Source organism: Coenobita brevimanus, chromosome 114 (genome assembly GCF_032717465.1).
Source record: "Coenobita brevimanus isolate Jiangsu-jjx chromosome 114, ASM3271746v2, whole genome shotgun sequence".
Lineage (NCBI taxonomy): Eukaryota > Metazoa > Arthropoda > Malacostraca > Decapoda > Coenobitidae > Coenobita > Coenobita brevimanus.
In genome coordinates, this window is record NC_137067.1 from 22,931,543 (window position 1) to 22,957,076 (window position 25,534).

A 25,534-nucleotide genomic window follows, 5' to 3' on the forward strand; every position below is an offset into this window, starting at 1 on the left:
AGGTATAGGTCTGGTGGCAAACATACTACGACAAACCTGGACTAATGACATCAGGCACAACCGCAAATCTTTTCCTGGGCTGACCCCCCCCCCCCCCTCACACTGTCCACCTTTTTGTCCCATAAGCTCACAGTATTCCTCTCCTGCACTTCTCATGTTTCCTACCCCTATCCCCTTTCCTCCCCCTATCCCCATTCTTCCCTGCTCTTTCCATTCCTCCCCCCCCCCTCCTCTTTCTTCCGTCACTCCCATGGGCACAAGTGAAAGCAGCCAGACAGTCCACAACAAACTTCTGGGTGGAAGTAATTAAGGTGTGTACAAGCATGGACAAAAGTTCGCCTACTGCATCTACTTCACACTTAGGGCGTGTCCGTCATCTTCCTGACACATCCTTAACTACAGAATCAACCACTGGCAGAGAAACATTGACCTCACTTAGTTCAGGAATATAAGTCATCAGAGGGAAGTGACAAGTGCAAGAGGTGGACAGTTAGACAGACTTTTGCCCCCGACTATTCAAGATAGCCCCGTCCACCAGTTAGCCAAGCTGTGTAAGTGTTGTCGTTTGTCTTGGTCATTAGCAACGTCACTCTCCAGCTTTTCTTCTTTCGTTGACCCTAATTCCTTCATACACTGCCTCACTATTTTTTCATGTTCATTCTTCTGGTAACAGTTTGTCATTTATTTAATGTTATACACGCTTGCGAAGCGAAAGCAGGTGTTATGTTTTGATCGGCATGTCCGTCTCTGACTGTCATTCTGTTTGTCTGTCTGCCTTTTCGTCCATGTGCGTGTGCTGTGAATGTGCACGTGCGCTTGTGTAGCCAACAAACTGAATGATATTCAATATTCCTGCTAGTAAATGTCTTATTGCATCTAGTTTTCTCAGTCATTACCAACCCTACCGTTATACGAGTATTTTCCTACATCCTCAGGATCAGGTATAGAGCTATTTGAGCTCAAATCTTGAAAAATGCATAGCTTAGCTATTCTCGCTTTTAGTTGTATAAGAATTTTTCTTTTGTTTTATATTTAGAAGCTCGATATAACAATTCTACAATTCTTGAGAATTAATCGTATTCTGACAAGCTGCTCTCACGCTGCCCTCACTGCCCTCCATCGATACAACAGACGGTAATGACGGTGCACTGAGTTATTCCCGGACTTGGCCAATTTTTTTATATAATTCCCACACATCATGCGATGGGGTTGTCTGTTTTGATCGTCTGTCGTACCGTATTCTTAAAAATGAGAGCAGAAAGGTGGCTCGGTCGGTTTGGCACTTGTCCTGCAAGCACACGACTCTGATGTGGTGAACTGAATCCCAGTGACTGCCATAATTTGTGTGGCTGACGCTTACAAACTAACGCCTGTCCACAACAAACCAATAACCAAACCTACTCCATCGTCTTAGGTTTCACCATTTTGTTCCATTTTTTTGCCTCAGGTATTTCAGTGGCGTGTCGGAGGCTTATGGGAAAATATATACTGAAGCAAATAACACTGCAGAGCAAAATGATCCCCGTGACTGGTGACTGCTTGATGATTAATTCATTGTGGAGGACTGACTGATTTATTGGCGATACTGAATATTGTGTGATGACTTTAATTGATCATTGATTATTCATTTTTGAGTGATGATTGTTAAATGAAAATTCATCGACTACTGAAGTTATACTTAATTGACGACTGATGATTCGTGATGGTTATGAATGATCGATTACTGAGTGACGAGTGGTGGATGACTGATGATGGATTTTCTATTGACTGACTGGTAAAATATAATTGACTGACAATTGATGAAACGATAATTAATTGACTATTGGTGTTTTATGAGGGATCAATTAATGGTTGGTGATTGATGGATGATTGATAATTGCTATTAACTTATAACCGATGATTGCTGGATGCAGGTTGGCGAATGAATGATTGAAATTTGATGATTAATGGATGATTTGATAATTGACTGCTGATTAAGGGATAGTGGTGTCGGTGATGATGATGATGACGATGATGATGATGATGATGATGATATTCGGTTCACGGTATCCATGACCAGCAAAATACAAGTGAAAGAAGTTACTCACATATCAGTAAAAGTATTAAACTATCATTAGTAACGAACTTGTAAAAACAGACTATAAGTCTCGGCGCGGGACTCTGAGGTTATCATCGTGCCCTGGCAACGTACCATTCAAAAGTGCGTCTGATTTCGTGTATAATATGATACGCAGGTGATTCGTGTATAATATGTTCGTGTATAACAATATTCGTTTATAATATATTCGTGCTTAATAATATGATTCGTGTATATTATTCGTGTATAACAATATTCGTTTATAATATATTCGTGCTTAATAATATGATTCGTGTATAATATGATACGAAATCGGACGCACTTTTGAGTGATAGGTTGCCAGGGTACGAAAATGACAACCTCAGAGTCGTGCGCCGCGACTATAGTTAAGGTAATATATGTATGGGAGCACTGTTAGCTGGCATACAGATTGTTATGTATGTGTGGATGATAAGTGCATGAATTATCGGTTGTGCGTGCGTGTGTGTGTGTGTGTGTGTGTGTGTGTGTGTGTGTGTGTGTGTGTGTGTGTGTGTGTGTGTGTGTGTGTGTGTGTATGTGAACATAACTGACATGAGTGTGTTGGTTGTGTTTGGAGGTGTAAATTTATAGGCATTAGTATGTGTGTGTAGGCGCCGACTAGGACACATTTCATTCTTTCTTCGTGATATCCCCACCACACTACTTCCTGACCCTGTCCCTCAGTTAACATGCGAGTGGAGGGGACGAGTAGTAGAATGTCAGCGATCTTGTGTATATGTACGCAATGACCTACCTTGCTCTCGTGTTCCTGAATTTGATTGTTCTGAATTCTCTGCTTTCTGGCTTTGGCTCTCCTGTCATTCTCTGACTAAATATATCTGCGTTCTTTACTTATCTCCTAAGTCTACTGACTATCAAAAATTCTTTGACTATCTTACTTCTATAATGGAACACATTCCATCCATTTCTCCTTTCTCGGATGTCTCCATTCTAGGAGATTTCAATGTTCACCACCACCTTTGGCTCTCCTATCCTTTCACTGATCCACCTGGTGAACAAGCCTACTTCTTTTCTATCCTTAATGACCTAGAGCAGCTCGTACAGCACCCTACCTGTATCCCTGACCGCCTTGGAGAGAGCTCCAACATACTTGACCTCTTCCTTACAACTAATCTTTCTGCTTATATTGTTAATCTTTTCTCTCCGTTGGGCTCCTTCGATCATAACCTTATTACCTGAACCTGTCTTATCACTCCGGTACGGCCTGTGGACCCTCCAAAGAAACGTCATCTGTGGCACTTTGGAGCTGAGGATTGGGAGGCCCTCAGGCAGTACTTCTTTGATTTTCCCTGGAATGATTATTGCTTCCATGGCAGGGAACAATCTTGAGTATGCCTTCTCATTACGGAGGTCATTCTTTCGGGCATGGAAGCATACATTCCTTTCTCATATCCTTTAACTAATGCAAGAAAGCCTTGGTTTAATCATGCTTGTTCTAATGCTGTCTGCAACAAGGAGAGGGTCTATAAAAGGTACCGGAGCCAACCCACCCCTGAATCACATCTCTTTTACGTTTCTGCCTGGAATCATATTAAGTCTGCTCTTTGCTCTGCTAAAATAATTTCATCCGTACTAAATGCTCTCAACTCTCCAACTCAAATTCTTCCTGCTCCTTCTGGCACCTTGCCAAAAACCTTTCTAACAACTTTACCTCATCATCCTTCCCTCCTCTTTTCTACTCAGATGGCTCTGTAGCTATTTCTTCTGCTGATAAAGCAGATCTCTTCACTTGGACTTTCTCCTCCAATTCCACCTTAGACGATTCCGGTGCTGTTCCTCCATCACTTCCTCCCTCTGACTTCCTCATGGCTGACATTAAAATTTCTTCAGCTGATGTATTTTCTGCCATCACTGGCCTCAGTACAAACTAGGCATATGGGCCTGATGGAGTCCCTCCTGTTGTCCTCAAGAACTGTGCTTCATGCTTACATTCTGCCTAGGTAAACTTTTTCGCCTTTGTCTTTCAACTTGTACCTTTCCTTCTTGCTGGAAGTTTGCTCTTATTCAGCCAGTCCCAAAGAAGGGTGACCATTCCCAAACCTCTAACTATCGTCCAATTGCTTTAACATCCTGTGTCGCAAAAGTTTTCGAGTCTATTCTTAACAGAAAAATTATAAAGCATCTTTCCTATCACAATCTTTTATCTGATCATCAGTATTGGTTCCGTCATGGACGCTCCACTGGTGAACTTCTCACCTACCTTTCAGACTCCTGGTCATCCTCCTGTCGGGACTGTGGCGAAAACTTTTTCATTGCACTTGACATCTCAAAGGCTTTTGATCGAGTCTGGCATAAATCTTTAATTTCCAAACTGCTCTCTTACGGTTTCTATCCTTCTATCTGTGTCTTCATCTATAGCTTCCTTTTTGGTCATTCTATAGCTGCTGTTGTAGGTGGCCATCGTTCTTCTCCTAGATGTATCAGCAGTGGTATTCCTCAGGGCTCTATCCTATCACCAACTCTCTTTCATTTGTTCATCAATAATCTTCTAAGCTGTACATCTAATCCTATCCACTCATAAGCCGATGATTCCACCCTTCACCTTTCTCTTCAGTTTCCGCAACGTCCATTTCAGCACTTACTTCAACAAACAAGGGATGAGGCTATGGCACACCTGATGTCTGACTTGGCTCGTATCTCTGACTGGAGTAAAAATAATCTGGTTGTTTTTAACGCACCAAAGACTCAGTTTTTGCACCTATCAACCCATCAAAATCTTCCACAGGAGTACCCACTAATGTTGAACAATATCCAGCTCAGTCCTGCATCATCCTTGAACATGCATGGGGTTTCATTCACACAGGATATATCTTGGAAAGATCATGTTACTGCACATCTCTTGTAAAATCTGTTTCCAAGAGATTAGGTGTGCTAAGCCAACTCCATACCTTCTTTAGCCCTGCACAGTTGTTGAATTTATACACAGGTTTTTTTCGCCCCTGTTTAGAGTACAACTATCATGTGTGAGGAGGCTCCCCACAGACAGCTGTTCTCAATAGGGTGGAGTCAAAGGGTATTGCCTCATCAACTCTCCTCCTCTTACTGGCTCTCTTCAACCTCTGTCTCTTCACTGCACTGTTGCATCTTTATCTCTTTCCTATTGGTACTTCAATGGCCACTGCTCCTCTGAACTGTCTGCTTGCATCCCTCCACCTCGACGACAGGCACATAGCACCCATCTAGCAACAAACTCTCATTCCTTTTCTGTCCAACTCTCTAGTGCAAGAGTTAACTGTTAATCCCAGTCATTTATGCAACAGGTCAACTCTGGAACTGTCTCCCTCTGTCTGTACTTCCTACTTCCTATGATCTCCAGTCTTTCAAATGCAGTGTGTCCAGGCATCTTGAAATGAATGGATCTTGAATTTGGCTCTTTTTTCTTTTTTTTTCGAACGAACGTTTTACGGGCTTTGCCTTCAGTTCCTTCTTGCTCGCATTAAAAAAAAAAAAGAACTCCTTAATTTAATACCACAGATTATATGCCGATATACTAAATGTGGATGTTATATGCATGAGACTGAGCTTAGGTGTGGATGCTGTTCTGGTGCCTCTGTTACCACGGACAACATACTATTGGTAAGAGCGGCATATATATCGGTTGCTGAAGGTTTACCAGACTAATTTTGAAAATCCGTGGGAAGAGAAGCAAAAGAGGTTCCAGAACTTTGGTTGCTGTTGTGCACTCATGTCCTGTAGTTCATGTTCATCCTCTTGATCAGAGCTTCTAACCACTGAGACATTTCATTCAGTGATAATGTAGTAGATGAAAGTTTTCTTAGACTGCATGACAAGCAGTTCGTGATGGCACTTCATCGTGTAGTCTACCAAAGTTTCGTACTACCACTCTAACACTTGGTCTGACTGCTTTTCTGTAGCCAGCGACAAGGTGGACGGAAACAATGGTTACGAATGTACCAACATTTGAAATCGCTGTCTTGCTCAGACATCATCATCATACTATTACAGTTGAACACAATCACTGCGATCTTGTGATTGTCATACAACGCCTCGTCAGACTTCACGTATCGGACAGAGTGAGCTTCATGCACCATGTTGTGACACATGACCGCATACTGACACAGTGTGAGGCCCCACACACTCTCACACATCCATGACTCTTTGCATCAAAGTTTTTGTCATTTTTTCCATTCTTATTTGGGTAACTCACGAAGTATTTCTTTATCATCATTGTCTGGATGTCAAGCAGCATCAGTTCAGAGTAACTCTGAGATAACTTGAAGCTTTAAGCTTTTCATCCGCATTTGTCCTTTTCCAGTGCTGGGCAGGTGCGCAAACACTTGCCCAAAGCGCTATTGCACACCACTGGCTCTGGTGAACATTGTTTGCACATTGCGCACCGCACAAGACTATGCGTAATATTGCACTTTTGCACGTGAAAAGGCAGGTGCACAATCACAAATTTAGTTGCACTTGCACAACTAAATTTGCGCTTGTGTACCTGCCTTGCACACCTGTCCTGTGGATTGCGCACTACGCAGTCCAAGGGACACGTGGTCTTGGGAGCTTCCCGTATGTCTGGACAAAGGATGGGGGAGGCTTGGGTGGGTTACGAGGGTTCTGCTGGGGGGAAGCGGGAGGGACAGAGGCATAGACGGAGGGTAGTAGCATTTCTTAAAATGCTTCAACAGAGATAATGTATTTTAATATTTTTAAAATTATTATTATAAGTAAATAATAATAAATTAAAAATGCATTATTTATTAAGAGTAGCATATGCAGTTCCTTACAAAAATCATTAAAACATATTAGGCTATTTAAATCAAATATCCACAGCCTAATAATTTACTAGGCTGTGGATATTTGATTTATACAATTATGTTTTAATGGTTTTTGTAAGGAATTACACATTGTATTGTATATTTATACTGAATTATTAAAATAAAACGTCTTGCGAAAATACAGATAAAAGTAAAACTGGCAACATCAAAGCATTTGTTTCCCTGTCCCTCCGCTTCACAGCCTGCTCACTCCTGTGTTTGAACTTCCACGAGTGAAAAAGTTACTACATGACAGTATTATGATACAGCTCTAATGTATGGAAGTGAAGCTTTGACCTTGTTGGAGGGACAGAAGTCAAGAGTGAGAGCTGTAGAAGTAAATGATTTATTTGAGAGGAGCATGTGGAGTTACACGGAGAGACAGACTGACAAATGAGGAAGTGAAGGATCGTTGTGGTGTGGATGTGGATGTGTAGGAGAAACACATTGAGGTGGTTTAGTCATATGGAGAGGATGGAGAGTGAGAGACTAATGAGGAGAGTGTATATGAGTGAGGTGGAGGGGGGGTGAGGGAGGGGGAGGCCAAGGATGAGATGGAGGGATGGAGTGGAGAAGTATATGAGAGAGGGGGGTGTGAGCTAGGAGCAGGGCAGTGAATTGGCGGGGGACAGGGTGACATGGAGGCAGTTTTTTGCTTGTTTGTGGGCAGTGGCCACCCCTTATGGGATTAAGGTGTCTGGCAATAGATAGATAGATAGAATAATAATAAATAAATGTAAGTAAGTGTCCTAATATATTTAAATATCTCAATATTTTACAGTAATTCCCACAAATATATGCAAATGGTTTGCGCTAGTGCTTAGCGACATTGCGCAAGCTAAATATTAGATTGCGCAGATGCACATATTACAAATAATAGAAAATAATAATAATAAATAAAAGTAAATATGCTATTTTATTTAAATATCTCAATATTTTACAGTACTTCCCACAAATATATGCAAATGGGTTGCGCTTGCGCTTTGCAACATTGCGCAAGCTAAATATTTGTTAATTGCGCACTTGCCTTTGTGCAAGGTAGTGAACTGTGGATTGTGCATTGCGTTTGCACAAGGTCCTTCTTCGTTTGTGCTGCCCACCACTGTCCTTTTCATCAAAACCTTAATAAACATATACATTTGAATATCTTAACCCTCTCATGCACCATAAGTTTCCAATAATCTTTGGTTCAATACACAGAACGAAAACCTTGCTCAGGCTGGCTCCACTTGTGCGGCAAGGGAAAAATTTCTATGGCCCAATTTACCCCTGGAAAGTGCTTATATTGTTATAAATCGCTTCCCATCGTCTTCGTTGATGTTTATACTACAAGATAAGAAAAAAACACACAAAACAGATGAATAAACATACAGAAATGAAGCCTGAATAAACCTTATTTACGTGAAAACTATCTTCTCATAACTTCCCAACCTCACTGTGAAAAATTTTTCCTGTGATGCGCAGCTGCAAATGACAAGCCTATATGAAGAATTTCATGATCTTTCATCTGTGAGAATTTCAAGTTGGTACGTCCAATAGTTTTCGAGTAAATCGAAAAAAAAAAACTCTGAAAATCGTCTATAAACGTCTGATTTGTTTATTATTTTGTATGTTGTTAGTGACACTGTAAGAAACATAAATGTAAATTCTATCCAGTTTTGTAGCCCAAAGGTTAAGTAAGCCCATGATATAATTCACAGTGTTATAACCATTATTGTTATGGAGTAAATTAATTTTGAAAAGTTACGATGGGTTGCAAGCAGTTTGCGCTGTGACAGCACGTACCCTCAGCCGCAAAGGCTGAGTATGTTCATCTTTAGTAACTTTTCTCCATTTATTTTCACACATATGCTACTTTGCTTTACAAAAGTATGCATAGGAAATCATCAGCTTGGTCAAGCTTTCTTCAGACTTTTTATGTGACCTATACTTTACGAGTAAAATGACTGTAAGAAGAGCAGTGAAATGCACCACATTTTCCCTGTGAGAAATATATAGTAAACACACAGTTTATACCTTACAATACAATAGTATAAAAACTAGACAAATAAACTGGTTACTCACGTCCTCTAGCAGTGTTGTAGTGTTTCTTGAGAGGAGGAGTTGCAGAGAGGAAGGCAGGTATGATCACAGCCTGAGTGTGTGTGTGAGTATCTGTGATGTGTGAGTGTGTGTGTGTGTGTGTGTGTGTGTGTGTGTGTGTGTGTGTCTGTCTGTCTGTGCATGCATGCATGTGTGTGTGTGTGTGTGTGTGTGTGTGTGTGTGTGTGTGTGATATGATTTACTGCTGTATGCCTTCATCAATATGGTGGTGGTCTCTGGAAAGGTGAAAAATGTCGTCTGAGTGATGGCAGTAGAAGTTGTAGTAGCACCAGTCATGGCAGTGGTGAAAGGACCAGTGGTGGCAGTGGTGAAAGGAATTGTGGTAGTGATGGTGCTACTACCACTCTCTACAGTGCTTATCACAGTGGCCTTGACCGCGGGTCTGCCCGTATTTCCCATAGGGTCATACTCCACCCTAGCTCTCCTGCTCCTCACTCTCTCCTCCTCAACATATTCACTTTCCATTTCACTTTCACTGCTTTCTTCACTCTCACTTCCACTGAATAAGTATTTCATGTACACTTTCTCAGATAAGCCCTTGCGAGACATTTTTCAGGTTTAGGGTAGTATAACAATAGCAAGGGAATTGTAAATATTGGTTAGGAAATTTCAGATCTGGCTTTCTCTGAAAATATATAAGAAACACTTATAAATGTTCTTCACAAGCACACTGCATTATATACAACACAAAATCACCATACAAACGTAAGGTATGGACGGTGCAGTAGTAGCCAAACACGGGTTTAAATGCCCGGCCATGCACACACACACACACCCTTCCAGCCTGACTGATGGGACAGTACTGAGCTAAATATAGGCCGCTTCCCCTTCCGATAAGCTCTCGGCTGTTGCCATATGTTTCCCCTGGACCTGGCAATCCTCAGCTTTGACTCAACCAATTTTGACGCAAATCCATCCACAGGAAAAGTTTCTACGACGATTTATAGGGAAGTTGCATCATCAGTTACTCTTCAGATTGCAAGGATTATGACTCACGGTGCGTCATCTTGCACTAGGGGGTTAATTGACTGCAGTGCATGCCCAACTCATATGTGCACGTCATGTTGGTCAGGCAGTGGCATACACCTCACTAGTCACTCTTTAGTATCAGGCTTTAACCCTTTCAATACGGTGACGTACCTGGGACATCATGCCAGGCACAGTGTCCTATCCCATGATGTACATAGACCGTCATGATCAATACGTAGTGTGGGGAAGAAATTTTCAGCTGGGACTGTCTCCTGAGTAAAGAGACATGGCCCAGACTGTTGGTTACATTATCTGTTGAACATTTAAAATTCTGAGAACTTAGATATATCCGACACCATGGTTTTGTGATGGTGAAGCTGTGGTGGGTAGTTAGCTAATTATTCTAAAATTTCACTACCCTCCTCCCACATTCCCATTCGTACTTTGCTTACTTTGTCTTTGAGTTAGATTACACACCTGTAATATACAGTAATTCACTCTGTCTTGAATGGCATCGATAGGACCAGTAGGTTGGCTATTGTTTGCCTTCCCTTGTATCTTAGTTTTCACTCTTCTTGCCCCGCACTGTCCATTCCCCCACACTCTCATCCCCTCACACCCTCCATCCCCCCACACCCTCCATCCCACCACACTCTCCATACCCCCACACTCTCCATACCCCCACACTCTCCATACCCCCACACTCTCCATACCCCCACACCCTCCGTACCCCCACACCCTCCATACCCCCACACCCTCCATACACCCACACCCTCCATACACCCACACCCTCCATACACCTACACCCTCCATACACCCACACCCTCCATACCCCCACACCTTCCATACACCCACACTCTCCATACCCCCACACCCTCCATACCCCCACACCCTCCATACCCCCACACTCTCCATACCCCCACACCCTCCATACACCCACACTCTCCATAGACCCACACTCTCCATAGACCCACACTCCATAGACCCACACTCTCCATACACCCACACTCTCCATACACCCACACTCTCCATACACCCACACTCCATACAACCACACTTCTCCATACCCCCACACTCTCCATACCCCCACACCCTCCATACCCCCACACCCTCCATACCCCCACACCCTCCATACCCCCACACCCTCCATACACCCACACTCTCCATAGACCCACACTCCATAGACCCACACTCTCCATACCATACACCCACACTCTCCATACACCCACACTCTCCATACAACCACACTCTCCATACAACCACACTCTCCATACACCCACACTCTCCATAAACCCACACTCTTCATAAACCCACACCCTTCATCCCTCACACTCCCTATCCCTCCACTCTCTCTATCCCCCCACACTCTCCGTACACCCACACTCTCCATTCCCCCACACTTTCCTTCCTCCCACACTCTCCATCCCCTCATACTCCCTATCCCTCCACACTATGCCCCCACACTCCCCATCTCCCCACACTCTCCATCCCCCACTCTCCATCCACCCGCACTCTCCATCCACCCACACTCTCCATCTCCACACACTCTCCTTCCCCCACACTCCTCATCCCCCACACTCCTCATCCCCCACTCTCTCCATCCACCCACACTCTCCATCCACTCGCACTCTCCATCCCCACACACTCTCCATCCCCACACACTCTCCATCCCCCACACACTCTTCATCCCCACACACTCTCCATCCACCGGCACTCTCCATCCCCACACACTCTCCATACCCCCACTCTCCATCCCCACACTCTCCATCCCCCCACACTTTCTACCCCACACACACCCTATCCTACACACTCCCCATCCACCCGCACTCTCCATCCCCACACATTCTCCATATCCCCACACCCTCCATCCCCCCTCACCCTCCATCCCCCTCACACTCTCCATCCCCTTACACTTTCCATCCCCCCACACTCTCCATCCCCCAAACTCTCCATTCTCCCACACTCTCCACTCCTTACACTTCATTCCTCAAGACTTTCCTTCCCCTCACACTCTCTATTCCCTCACACTCCCTATCCCCCACATTATCCCCCACACTCTTCATCCCCCCACACCCTCCATCCCCCCACACCCCCATCCCCCCCACTCTCTATCCCCCCCACTCTCCATCCCCCCACTCTCCATCCCCCATTCTCCATCCCCCCACACTCTCCATCCCCCCACACTCTCCATCCCCCCACACTCTCCATCTCTCCACACTTTCCATCCCCCACACATTCCATCCCCCACACTTTCCATCCCCCACACTCTCCATCCCTCACACTCTCCATACTCCCACACTCTCCATCCCCCCACACTCTCCATCCCCCCACACTCTCCACCCCCCCACACTCTCCATCCCCCCACCCTCTCCATCCCCCACACTCTCCATCCCCCCACACTCTCCATCCCCTCACACTCTCCATCCCCCCACATTCCCATTCCATCTTCAGCGTCATACCTAAATTTACTCACACGGCTGGTGAGTAAATTTAGGTACAAAGTGTTGTTTGGTGTCGGGTTAACAAGGCAATGGCCACCTGATGGTTGACGGTGGACAGGTAATTAGGCCAATTACCTCACCTGGGAAGAGGAAACATGGCCACCTCTCGTTTGATCCCCACCGACCCCACGACCCTCATCCCACCGCGTAACAAAACAAGTCGCACTGATATGATTCAGCCTGAACTGAAATTCGCCTCTTGAATTTACCGCATACCTTAATATTTTCCCAAGCGTCTCTTTCAATCTGCTCCAGCCAACGCCAGACTTCATTTAGCTTAGGAGAGCCCCACAGTAGTAAAGGGGTCAGTGAACGCTGTATCTAACCCCTCCACTTCCAAATTCGTCTCCTGAACTGAATAACATCGTATATAAAGAGAAAATATAGAATAGAAAAGACGTCACCCTACCGCATACCAGAAGGCACTCTCATAATATTGTCTGAACTGAATCTCACCCTCTTAAATTGACCAAGTAACATAATTTCATTCCGAGCACAGCAGTAATGAGTCCGACTTGCATATAATGCCTCTACCAAACCAGTTTTGCGTCATTCGAGCCACTGGGTTTATCCACGTAATGCATCAAGTGGGTAGAAACAACAACAGTCAGCCGCTTAGTTGATAACAGTCGCGCCTTGATCTCCCATGGGAGTGACTTCACCAGCCGCTGTCCACCATCTCTACCTTCTGTACAGTACTTTACTGCCTCACCTGCCCACCCAGTGCATGATGGGGGATAGCTATCCTACTAAGGCTGCTAGTTAGTGAGTGTATGATTACCGTATGTGTCTGTCTATCAGTCTATCTAATACCTGACACTGCACTTATTAGTTTCTTATTACTAATTGCCTTTTAGTGGCAAGTGGATCATATGTATGGGAGGGAAAACACAGAACCAGGCTTAAGACTTTCCTATGTCTTCCCTCCCACCTTTTAGAATAATGTATATTCTAGCAGGTTATTTAAAGACCATTTCAGCAAATAGACAGAATAAAAAAAAAAAAAAAGACAGCTATAGTAGGACTCGCCCACGTTTGCGGCTGTGGTGTGGCCCGCACCTGTGTACAGTGTTGCCACGTTTTCTATACCGTTATCTCTCTCTCTCTCTCTCTCTCTCTCTCTCCTGGTGGGAAATGTGAGCCACCCTGAGTACTGATTCTTTTATAAGTTATTTATAATTGTGCTTTCTTTTGTTAATTTGGTTTTTAGTGATGCCGACAATGCATTCAATGCATGCCCCTCTCCTGCCTCTCTCTCTCTCTCTCTCTCTCTCTCTCTCTCTCACGCTCTCTCACCGACTGGGTGTGGAAGTGTTGCCGCTCGCGAGTGAATAATGTTTTTTTTTTTTTTTTACTTCGGTATGGGCATATGCCTACTATTTTGTCCTACATATTAGCTTATGATTATAAATGTGATTATTCCTCGTCCTTAAAATTATGGTAAAAGCCGGTAAATGTGAGCATTTTTTCCCTAGCAACACCTGTACAAGCTATGCTTGGGTCTACGGAGGGGTACGATCTTTACCTTAGGCCAGATGGGTGTGTAAGTGTTGCCACTCACAAGAATTACATGAATTATTTCTTTTACTTTGGATATTGGCATATTTCTTCTTCAGGCTCATTATCTTATATCCATAACTGTGATATTATTACCCACCCTAAAACTACGCTAAAAACCATTAAAAGTGACACCAATTTCTTTTAGCAACACTGTACAATATGTATGCCATGTTTCTGTGTTACTGTATAAATATTTTATGCATAATAAGATTACTGTTGTTTCATCCATCAAAATACAGAAGTGTAAGTTTTATTCATCTGAATTTATCGAATTTGTGATGCCTTGTACATAAATAGCTTCCGTTTCACATCGCAAGTTGGGGAAACGTGGCACCACTGTACACAGGTGCGGGCCACACCACAGCCGCAAACGTGCGCGAGTCCTACTATAGACGAGTAGATAAAAATCAGTTGTAATGAATCACGTTCTTGGCACGCTGAACTACGTGTTGTCCAGGTACACAAATATGGAATGATGAGATACATAAGTAACCTGGAAGCACGCAGAAGCTGTCGAGATAAGTGTAATAAATAACCTGATAAACAGACAGCACAAGTCGCATTAACATACCATGTACCAGCGTGGCAGGTATGCCATCAGTCACACATTCTCTGCAACCTTGGTATCGTCGCCACATCTCTGGCGCATTTTGTATTGGTCGTTCACTCCATCAGTGTTGGTGGTGACTTAGATGTAAAGTTAACTACTTCACTGTACCGTCTACAGTAAATTTACTGGGAATTTACATGACCATACCATCTGAACACACACCCTTCTACTCCACCTATCTACCATTGACTTCCTTAAGCCTGATGTTCATATATCCGTTTCACCATCCTGTCTGCCATTCTCTCTCTTCAGTATGACTATAGCCCATCTAAGCACTCCTGCCTCTGACCTTTATAATTAATATAAAATATGGCTTCCTTGCTCCAAATGATAATCAGTAGGAGAGGTTGTTAAGGGAAATTTGTAGTTGGTGGTAACGAGTGGGTAAGTTACGGCGGTAATGTACAGTAAGAAATGGGTTTATGTTGCTGCTTGCTGATGTAGGGGAGGCGGGTTACGTTGCCTTGTTTTATTGCGACTGGTTGACATAAATAGTTATGTTTATTGAATCTGTTAGCAATTTATATAAAATTCACTGGCATGCGATACTCTGAGTTAGCTATGTTTTTGTGAGATCAAAGTTAGAAGGCTACGAAGAAGGAAAACCAGTATTAGAGCATACAGTAAAATTAAAATGTAAAATATAGCATCACTTTTGGCAGAAAAACACTCGTTATATCTTGATGATCGTTTCTCCTGACGATTATATTCAGACGAAAAATATAAAAACGTTTAGTGTAAAACCATCATGCATTAGCCGTTGTAACGTAATATTAAGACTAATTTATTCCAGCTAACGTCAGACGATATTATACAGCAGTTCACAAAGGTATACAGCAGCCAGAGGGTTAACCATGACTGTGATGAACATGCTGCTGTAAAATATAACCGGATGACAAGTATCAGTGTCTGACTCGATATTTACGAGCTCAGGAACCAATACAACTTATCCACAGTGAACACGAACAAGGCCTCTTATATTATGCAGATGGGATGCTCGTCACTTGACCATATCGGAGTGGCCCAGACATAAGACATAGGATAGGAGGAGAGAAAATGAAGAGAGACGAAGAGAAGAGGGAGATAGAGAAGAGAAAGAGAGAAAAGAGACGAGAAATGAGGAGAAGAGATAATTCAGAGGAATAAAAGAGGGAAGGTGAGGTGAGACAAAAGTAAGAAAATAGAATCCCTGTGTGAACAGAGACGAGAAACAGAGAAGGGGAGAGTAGGATACTGTATTCCAAGGAGAAGACAAAGAAGGTGAGTATGGGGGAATCCACAAAGTAGAGAGGAGACAGATACTGAATTGTGAATACATGAGAGAAGATAAAGAGGCCCCTAAAGGCGCATTAGAGCCCCCGACATTATTCATACATTTATGGGAAGAGTAAAACGGAGCATACTTGTTAGTTGTGAGGGAGTTGAGAGGAGACAAGAGAAGACGGGAATAAGGAATTTCGAGGAGAGTTTGGCCCTTATGTGTATGAGAGCCACATCATCATTTATACACTTCACGGTAATGCCTGATCAACTTAACCAGTGATTCCATCGACGAAAGGAGACTGTACTCTATCGAAAAGAAAGGAGAGCATGTAATTTCGAATAGACGAGAAGAAAATTAATAAAAGAAGGAAGAAAAGATAAGGAAAGAGGGAAGATGCATTAATAAGGGATGCAGATCAGAAGTGGCGAGAGGAGAGGGGACAATTCCAAGAGAAGAAAAGAGAAGGAACTTCCGAAGCATGAGATCAGATATGAGTTTGTTTGGTAACCACCAATCAAACTCAAAAGAGAGGAAAAGAAAGCAGGGGATTCCAATGAGAGGAGAGGAAAAAAGAGAATCAGACACAGATGAGAGTACAAGAGAATATGAGAGAGAAGAGGCGACGAGAGGAGAGGAGAGGATGGGATTGTAGCGAGAGGAGAGATCAGAGAAGAAAGAAAGGAGGAAACGAGAGAGGAAGAAATCCGGAGAATAAAAAGACTGACATGTGCGTGAGAGGGTGAACATCACTCGTACACTTTACGGTAACTCGTAATCCAACTCACCCGTGATCCCCACCAGCTTTATTGCTCGTAAATCAAGGCAGTGATTGTCCACTGGTGAACCCCGAGATCAGAAAACCCACGCCCCTACCCAGGCAGCGATGGCTGGTGAGGTGTGGGATGGGAGGAGATGTATGAGGTGAGCGGGTGGGGTTAGTGGATAAGAGACGGGGAGTTGTGATATAAGTAGAAAATTAAGGACCAGTGGATAAGTGAGAATTAGTGAGATGAGTTGCAAATTAAAGGTCTGTGGTGATAAGACATGAAGACAGGAAACAGGACAGAGAAAGTGGAGTAAATGTAAAGGAAAGAGAGATGGGGGAGGTACACATTCGTGAAAAATGTGAGTGATGACATTATAGGGCGTGGAGAAGGATGTCTGGGGATAAGGCCATGCGCTGTGAAGGATCGGTGGACAGTGAGGGGCGTGGTGACATGATAGGGCGTGGAGAAGGGTGTCTGGGGATAAGGCCATGCTATGTGAAGGATCGGTGGGCAGTGAGGGGCGTGGTGACATGATAGGGCGTGGAGAAGGGTGTCTGGGGATAAGGCCATGCGGTGTGAAGGATCGGTGGGCAGTGAGGGACGTGGTGACATGATAGGGCGTGGAGAAGGGTTTCTGGGGATAAGGCCATGCTATGTGAAGGATCGGTGGGCAGTGAGGGGCTTGAAGCAACAGGTGAACGATAAAACTGAGGTGAGAGTGAATATGAAGGGGAGTATAAGTGATGATGAGCGTAAAGGAAGCTGTCACTTCTAGCGGGTAGCCTTGTTGATGGATAAAAGGTTTGTGGGTGTGGATTGGTGTGGTGATGATGGAGTTGTGATGTGATTCCATTTACAGGTTGGTACACGCTGAGAAAGTTAACCTACAGACCTCGGGAACGTTTTGCGAAATAAAATCGAAGCCCATTCTCGAAATCAACTTTCAAAAAGGTCCTCGGGCCGAAGGGATAAATTTATTAATTGCTGGTTTCTTACTCAATGCACTGCCTGGCGACGTAATTCGTGCAACTTCCAGGCGATATTATTCAGCTAAGTAGTTCATTTTATGACTTGGGTTGCAATAGTCTTTACTAACTTCAAGAAAACATTTTTTAATGATAGTGACAGACGATATGTGAAAATCTGTCGTATTAGGATGTGTCATAGGGAACATTTAGCAACAATACACCTGTGTATGGCTGCTGTGTGAATGGTGTGAGTGTGAGTGCCTGTAGTAAGATGGCATTTTGGTGAGAAGTGCTTATATAGACTCTTGGATATGGTGTGGATGAAAAGAAGGCCATGGTGGTAACGTGGCACCTTGTAGATAAAAGTTTTGGTGTGAATATTGACTGGTGTGGTGATGAGCTGAATGGATGGTAATGTGGCGCGGCAGGAGGTAGTGATGGTGTGATGGTGGTGTGACAGTGGTGGTGTTCGTGGTGGTGGTAATGTGCCAGAGGTTGTGATGGTTTTGTAGGGGATGGTAGTCGTGTGGCAGGGTGGTGGTGGTTGTGGTAGAGGGAATACTAACCGTACTGGAGTCAGGAGGCAAATAAGTGGCGCCAGGGAGTGAGGCAGAGTGGGCAGGCATTGAGGTGTGGCGAACAATCACTTTGGCGGAGTGAAAGACGTGGTGGAGGTGGGGACGCGAGGCACTGACGTGGAAATGTGTGTGTGGGGGTGTGGGGGGGTGTAGATGTATATGTTTGTGCGGTGGGTGTGTGGGAGGGTGTTAGGTTTGGGTGGGGTGTGTGTGTGGGGGGGGTAGGGTGTAGAATTGTAGATGTGTGTTTGTGGGATGTGGGTGAGGTGTAGGTGTGTATGTTTGTGTGGTCTGTGTGCGGGGGGTGTTGGGTGTGGGTGGTGTGTGGGTGTGTGTGAGTGTGAGGTGTTGGTGGAGTGTAGGTATGTGTGTGGGAGGTGTAAGTGTAGGTGTGACTGCGTGTGCGCACGTGTGCACGGTTGTGTGTGAGTATAAAAACACCATCAGGCCATGCAAGGCGTGGCAAGGGTTGTGGCTTACATGAGCGTCACATCAGCTTCCTGCATGACGGGACCCATTGGTTTGGCGCGTCTGGCCGCCATGTCAGCCACATTTTTCCTTGTGGGCCATCTGTGAAAGCAGGCTGCATCGTGACCCCTCAGGGCAGGGTGTGATCTCTCAGTGGCGGCGTCACCCATCCCTTCCCCAGTGTATATTTACCTCAGTAACCCTCCTAGTAATTACAACCCAACATTATATGATTACCGGTGCCACAGCTTGACCGCCCACACAAGAAATTTATCATCTTATTTGTTCTCAAGCCGGCGTACCTGAAGAGGTAAAATGCTTGCAGTCATTGATGTGAGTTATAAATGGAGAGGATCTATAAAATGTGGACAAATGTTTTTCCTTTTATGGTCTTAAGTTGTTGCAGATATGAATATATATATATATATATATATATATATATATATATATATATATATATATATATATATATATATATATATATATATATATATATATATTTTTAATCGACTGTTTAGTCCACATACGGACTGTTAAATTATTTACGAAATTCATGGATAATATCTGATTTCAGTTTCTACCATTCTTATAATATCTGTAATTAGATACCTCCGCTACAGAACAGCCACAGTCCTGTTACCTGATGATATTCCTTTATCTTCTCTTACGCACATAACGTTGATGATCAGTTCCATTCCGAAACCTAGATTTTTTTTTTTCTGCTAAATAATGAAAATGAATACGCAGAATCTTTGGTTATCCCCATAATAGAAATTCTTAGTTACGAGAAGAAAATGTGCATACTTAGTTTCCTGAATCTGTCCTGGAATTATTTTTATCACTTCTCATCTCAGTTACCCTTAATGAATATGCCAGTACACCAACGTCACTGTATTTATCTTCCAACACTATATCAACCAAATATGTACAGTCCAGTCTCCAGCAAAAGTAGAGCGACCGGCTCGACGAGCAGGTTAGTATAATGTGGCACCGCCGCACCCCCAGTTTCACCCCCCCCCCCTCGTTCCCATACACTCGTCTACCCTCCACCCTCCCCACATCCAAGGGCCTACTTGCATTGTCTCAACCACTCTTCCATCATCCACTTGTCTTGGGAAATAATGGTTTTGTTATGATAACGAATAAAAACACATTACACAGTATTTTACTCTAGTGTATAGTTATACACCACGATCTGAACGCAGGGTAATATAAAATAGTAATATATTCGTATGACAGTGAGGTCTGTAATCGCACAGATTATCATATTGACGGTTGTATCCAGTCATTGTGTAACACTGAACAGTCGGAAGCTATTAGCAGATGTTTGTAGTGGTCGGTGGTGTGTGTGTGGGGAGGGGGGTAGCTGGCCGTCACATGTAGTTGGGGCATGGGGAGAGGGAGATGGGCCCGGGGTCGACGGCTCTTCTCGGGGTGGATAGTGTGTGTGTGTGTGTGTGTGTGTGTGTGTGTGTGTGTGTGTGTTTTCCACCAGTGCTCATAAACACGTCTTTATTATCACCATGAAGTGTGCATTACAATATTGTCCACTGCGCAATATAATAGTGATCCGGCCCTGGTTGTATGGTGTGTGCGGGGTCAGCACACCACATGCGGCTCACTCTACTGTTGGCTGTCCTGTGTATGAAATTGACCTTTGATACTTATAATACTGTCAGAAGCAATGAATGGCGTCTAATTACTGACTGACCTTTGGTAATGCCAGCAACCATGTCATGGGCTCGGCTTGACCAACTTAGTTTGTTTAACCACCAGACAAACTGTCATCCAGTCCCTGTTGCCCAGCGTTATCCGGTATCATGTATTAAGACATCAGTAACCAAGATAATACTGATCATGTGCTGTACTTATCAGCAACACTTTGCTATTATCACACATGGGGTATTAATAGTAACTAATGGTAATGACCTATAACAGAGTTTGTAAAGTAACAGTGATTATGTCGAGTAAGGGAAGGAGCACACCACCGACCACTACAAGCATCTGTCTATAGCTTCCGACTGTTTAATGTTACACACTGACTGGATACAACCGTCAAAATGATAAATTGTATGATTACAGACCTCACTGTCATACGAATATATTACTATTTTGTATTACCCTGCGTTCAGATCGTGGTGTATAAATAACTATGCTATGAAGTAAAATACTGTGTAATGTGTTTTTATTCGTTATCATAATAAAATCATTATTTCCCAAGACAAATGGATGATGGAAGAGTGGCTGAGACAATGCGAGTAGGCCACTTTACTCTCTTGCCCTCGGATGTGGGGAGGGTGGAGGGTAGACGAATGAATGGGAACGAGGGAGGGGAAGGGGGGAGGGGCTGAAACTGGGGGTGCGGCGGTGCCACATATACCAGCCTGCTCGTCAAGCTGGTAGCTCGACTTTGCTGGAGACTGTACATTTATCATTCCTTATTCTCTCCCTCTCTCGCTCGCTCTCTCTCTCTCTCTCTCTCCTCTACCCATACCTGCTTTCCCTCTCTCTTTCCGCTTTCAGTGTACACATTTTCCCACACATTCCCTACACACCTGTTCAGCCTCATTCCACACTACCCTCACCTTCCTTCCTTGCCCATATTAGGTCAAACAGTTCTGATACTTCGTACCACTCAATCTACACTTGGTTATAGCACTCTTTCTTTCTCCTTTTACTCTTTCCCACACCTGTCCTTCCCCGACACAATTTTCACTCTCCAGCCCACTTGTCGTTCCCAGCCCACTTGTCCTTCCCCAGCCCACTTGTCCTTCCCCAGCCCACTTGTCCTTCCCCAGCCCACTTGTCCTTCCCCAGCCCACTTGTCCTTCCCCAACCCACTTGTCCTTCCCCGATACACCTGTCCTTCCCAGATACACCAGTCCTTCCCCGATACACCTGTTCTTCCCCTGACACACTTGTCATTCCCTCACACACCTGTCCTTCCTCCACACAACAGTCCTTCCTCCACACAACAGTCCTTCCTCCTCACATCTGTCCTTCCCCGACACACTTGTCCTTCCCTCATACACCTGTCCTTTCTCCTCACACCTGTCCTTCCCCCAGACACCTGTCCTTCCTCCTCCACACGTAAACTCTTTTCCTCATATACGTGTTCTTCCCTACACACGTGTTCACTCCCGCACACCTGTTATTCCCCGCACCTACCCACCCCACATTCCTGCCCTCCCCACTTACCTGTCCTCCTGACACATCTCCCCTCCCCACACACCTGTCCTCCCCACACACCTGTATTCCTGCACACACACTCGTATGTCGTTCCCCTACAGACACGTCCTCCTCATACACCGTCTACCTGAGCCACAGTTTTTGTCCAGCCTCCTCGCCAGCAAGGCCAACCTCACCCTTCGTCGAGCCAATAAATATAACAAATTAGTGAGTCGCTCCCAGAAGACGTACAGCAAATACACAACCGAGTACTAATTTGGGTGTTTTGGCGGAGGCTTGGTTAATGCCCCGTGTCACAGGGTAAACACCTCCTTCAGTCTGTAATTACGTAATTAGTAACAGCCGAGTGGGTCAGTGGAATGTGAGGAATAACTTACTCTCGTGCTAAACCTTGAAAATCGCTAACTAACGACTATGTGCCGAGCGTGCCAGTGCAATTTCAGAAACCATTTTCCCTGTACTTAGAGATGTGAGCACTGAGACTGAATTATTTAATGAAAATTGTCAGGGGTGTGTTAAACTATATGCTTAATCTTAGACTAAACTGCTAATCTAATTCTTGTGTCCCGGCTCTACCAAGACGGTATCAATAGTCACCTAATACTTACAGACAATGAAACAGCGTTATTTAATAATTTTAAGTAGGCTGTGTTAACGTTTTTACTTACCCCGATACTAAGTTTATCCCTGGGTATCTCAACTCAGTGTGTACCGGATATACCCGTGGAATTGTTAGTAAGCAGTCACCATAGGAGGAGACCACACACACACACACACACACACACACACACACACACACACATTTCTGTCTATCCATATCTGTCAATCTATTTGTCTGTCTATCTATCTATGTGTGTGTGTGTGTGTGTGTGTGTGTGTGTGTGTGTGTGTGTGTGTGTGTGTGTGTGTGTGTGTGTGTGTGTGTGTGTGTGTGTGTACAGTATGTACAAAAGCATCTGGAGGAGCGGCCCAAGCATTCAGTCACACCCTAACGATTTTTACCTGCACGAAGCCCAGTTGTGTGCATCGCCGTGGCTACCCAAGGACTTTCACGCACAAGCTGCTTTACTCCTGCAAAGCCACATATGGTGTTTCACTTAAACCAAGTACCATATGATCCCGTATCTCTCTTAGTACATCAGCAGTTGTTGCGTAAACTGGCTATCGGTAACCTTCACTACGATGATGACTTATATTTTGTATGTGGTAATTGTCCCTTGATCTTTATCTGTGAAGGAGTTAGTGAAGATTAGATCTGGACCCTCCAGTTCCAAAAGTCCTAATCTGAATAGAATTGTCTGACAGTATTAAGGATAGGCTATATAACAAAATTATACACCACCGTACTGTAGTGCTTCAGTACACGTTTGAACACTAGCCATTCTATGTATTAAAACTCGGAATTAGGTGTATAATGGTGGGGGTGGTGGTGGTGGTGGTGGTGGTAGGGGTGGTGATGGGAGGAACAGCAGCTGCCTGGAGTCTCCAGCCTCCACCTAAAGCATAGACGACAGTATTAATCCTTCAAGCCCGAGGACTTTTTGCATAATTCCTTCTTCCTTCCATCATACCATTTATTTCGTCAGATATTTTTTGAACTGCCGGGGTATGACACAGCCTTCATTAACCCCTGCACAAGAAAACGTCTCTTCTGAGCCGAATAAAGCTGTATGGTGATGGTGACATGCAATAAAATGGAAAAGACATCATCTTAGTGGAGGAATTAATCTCAAGCTATATGTGACAAAGCCCGCCAGTATTTTGAACCGCTAACAAGCATATGGTAGATGTCTGGTGGTTTTATGGCTTTATGACGGACTGTAAATGTCACTGCAGTGGATGGCAAGAAAAGGAGGCAAACCAAATACCTTACCTGCACTTGACTGGTTTACGACGAGCATCGGTTCTTTGTATATGTCTGTGGTTGTGATGCAATATATATATATATATATATATATATATATATATATATATATATATATTGTTACATAGCCTATGATTTCATCATACTTTGTATAATTCTAACGTACAGTATGCTGCATGTTTGATTACGATTCGCCTCGTGGCTTCCATAGTGCGCGTTCTACCTCACTCCCCCCCTCCTCCCTTATAGTAGAGTAAGTAGTTCTTTCTGTTGTTCAGAGCAGGAGTGTCAACTCTTTGTCCCCCATGGTTTCATTTGCGCGTCCTTCTTACAAGTTGTATCAAGCTCTGCCAGCCCCTATATAATGAGCTCAGTCTCTGCATTAATTGCCACTTAGATCTACTCCTCATTTTGTTCACATCTCTGTCCTCCCCTGTACAGTTGTTATTATTTTTGTGAGTGCTCAGGAAGTCACCAACCATCTAGCTGCTGTGTAATTTGAGTATAAGTGTTATTACATTTTTTCTTCTACTGTATAGCATAAGGTGTTAATTCGTAGGCCTGGTGAGGTTTTTGTGATTGACATGAAGTTTTGCTGTCAGCCAGTAGTAATAATATTTTGTATCTGTAATAATATATATTGCATTAACTGAGCATTATCCGGTTTTCTCATTTTATCAGGGCTGACTTAGATAAATTTACTCTTGCTAATTTCGTGTTAATAGCGGCTATTGCAGTTAACCATATATTTAACCTGTTTTTGCCATTACATTATCCTTATGAGTCCTGAATGTTTAGTTGTTAGTTTGAGCATTAAACTTTAACTTGTAATTTTACCTAACTCTTTTGTTTTGAACCTGGAACTTTGCGGGACAGTTTTCTCTGTACCATAACATAAATTTGGCGACCTCTTATCAGGATATTCAGGATATTATCATAAGGATATTGCTTGATATTTTGTGACTGTGATTTATTCATGATGTCTACTATTACTACTCTTGATGAAGCCAAAGATTTTTTGTCAAATGTGCAAACAGTGTGTGATGTAGAAAACAGAACAAAGAATGAACTTAAGCTTGTTGCTCAACAATTGGGAGTTGCTGTTCGCTCTCATCAGTCTAAGGATCAAATTGTTGACATAATTAATAAAAACTTCTTTAATGTAACTCCTCCAGATGAGCAAAAGCAGATTGAATTAGCTAAGTTACAGTTAGCCCTGCAGGAGGCTCGTGTTAAGGAGGCTGAGTTTCACGCACAAGTTGAACTTGCTAGGATTCAGGCAGACCATGAGTATCTCATGAAACAAGGTGGAACTGGATCATCTAGCTCTGATGATTTTGTTGTGGCTAAAAATGTTAAACTTGTCCCTCCTTTTAATGAATCTGATTTAACAAAGTATTTTCAGTTGTTTGAGAGGGTACCTATAGGTTTTAATTGGCCCAGAAAGTATTGGCCAGTACTCCTTCAAACTGTTCTCACCGGTAAAGCTCAAGTAACTTATGCATCTTTGCCTCAGGATCAATCTGATAATTATGATGTAGTTAAGAGCTTGATTCTTAAGGCCTATGAGCTTGTTCCTGAAGCCTATAGAGTAAAATTTAGGACAACTTATAAGCAAGATAAGCAATCTCATGTTGAGTATGCAAAAATCAAAGAAGATCTGTTAGAGCAGTGGTTAAATTCTAAGAATGTGGATTCTAATTTTGGTAAATTTAAGCAGATGATTTTGCTGAAGGACTTCAAAAGGTGTATTATTAAAGATGTAAGCCTATATCTTGATGAGAGAAGAATAGATA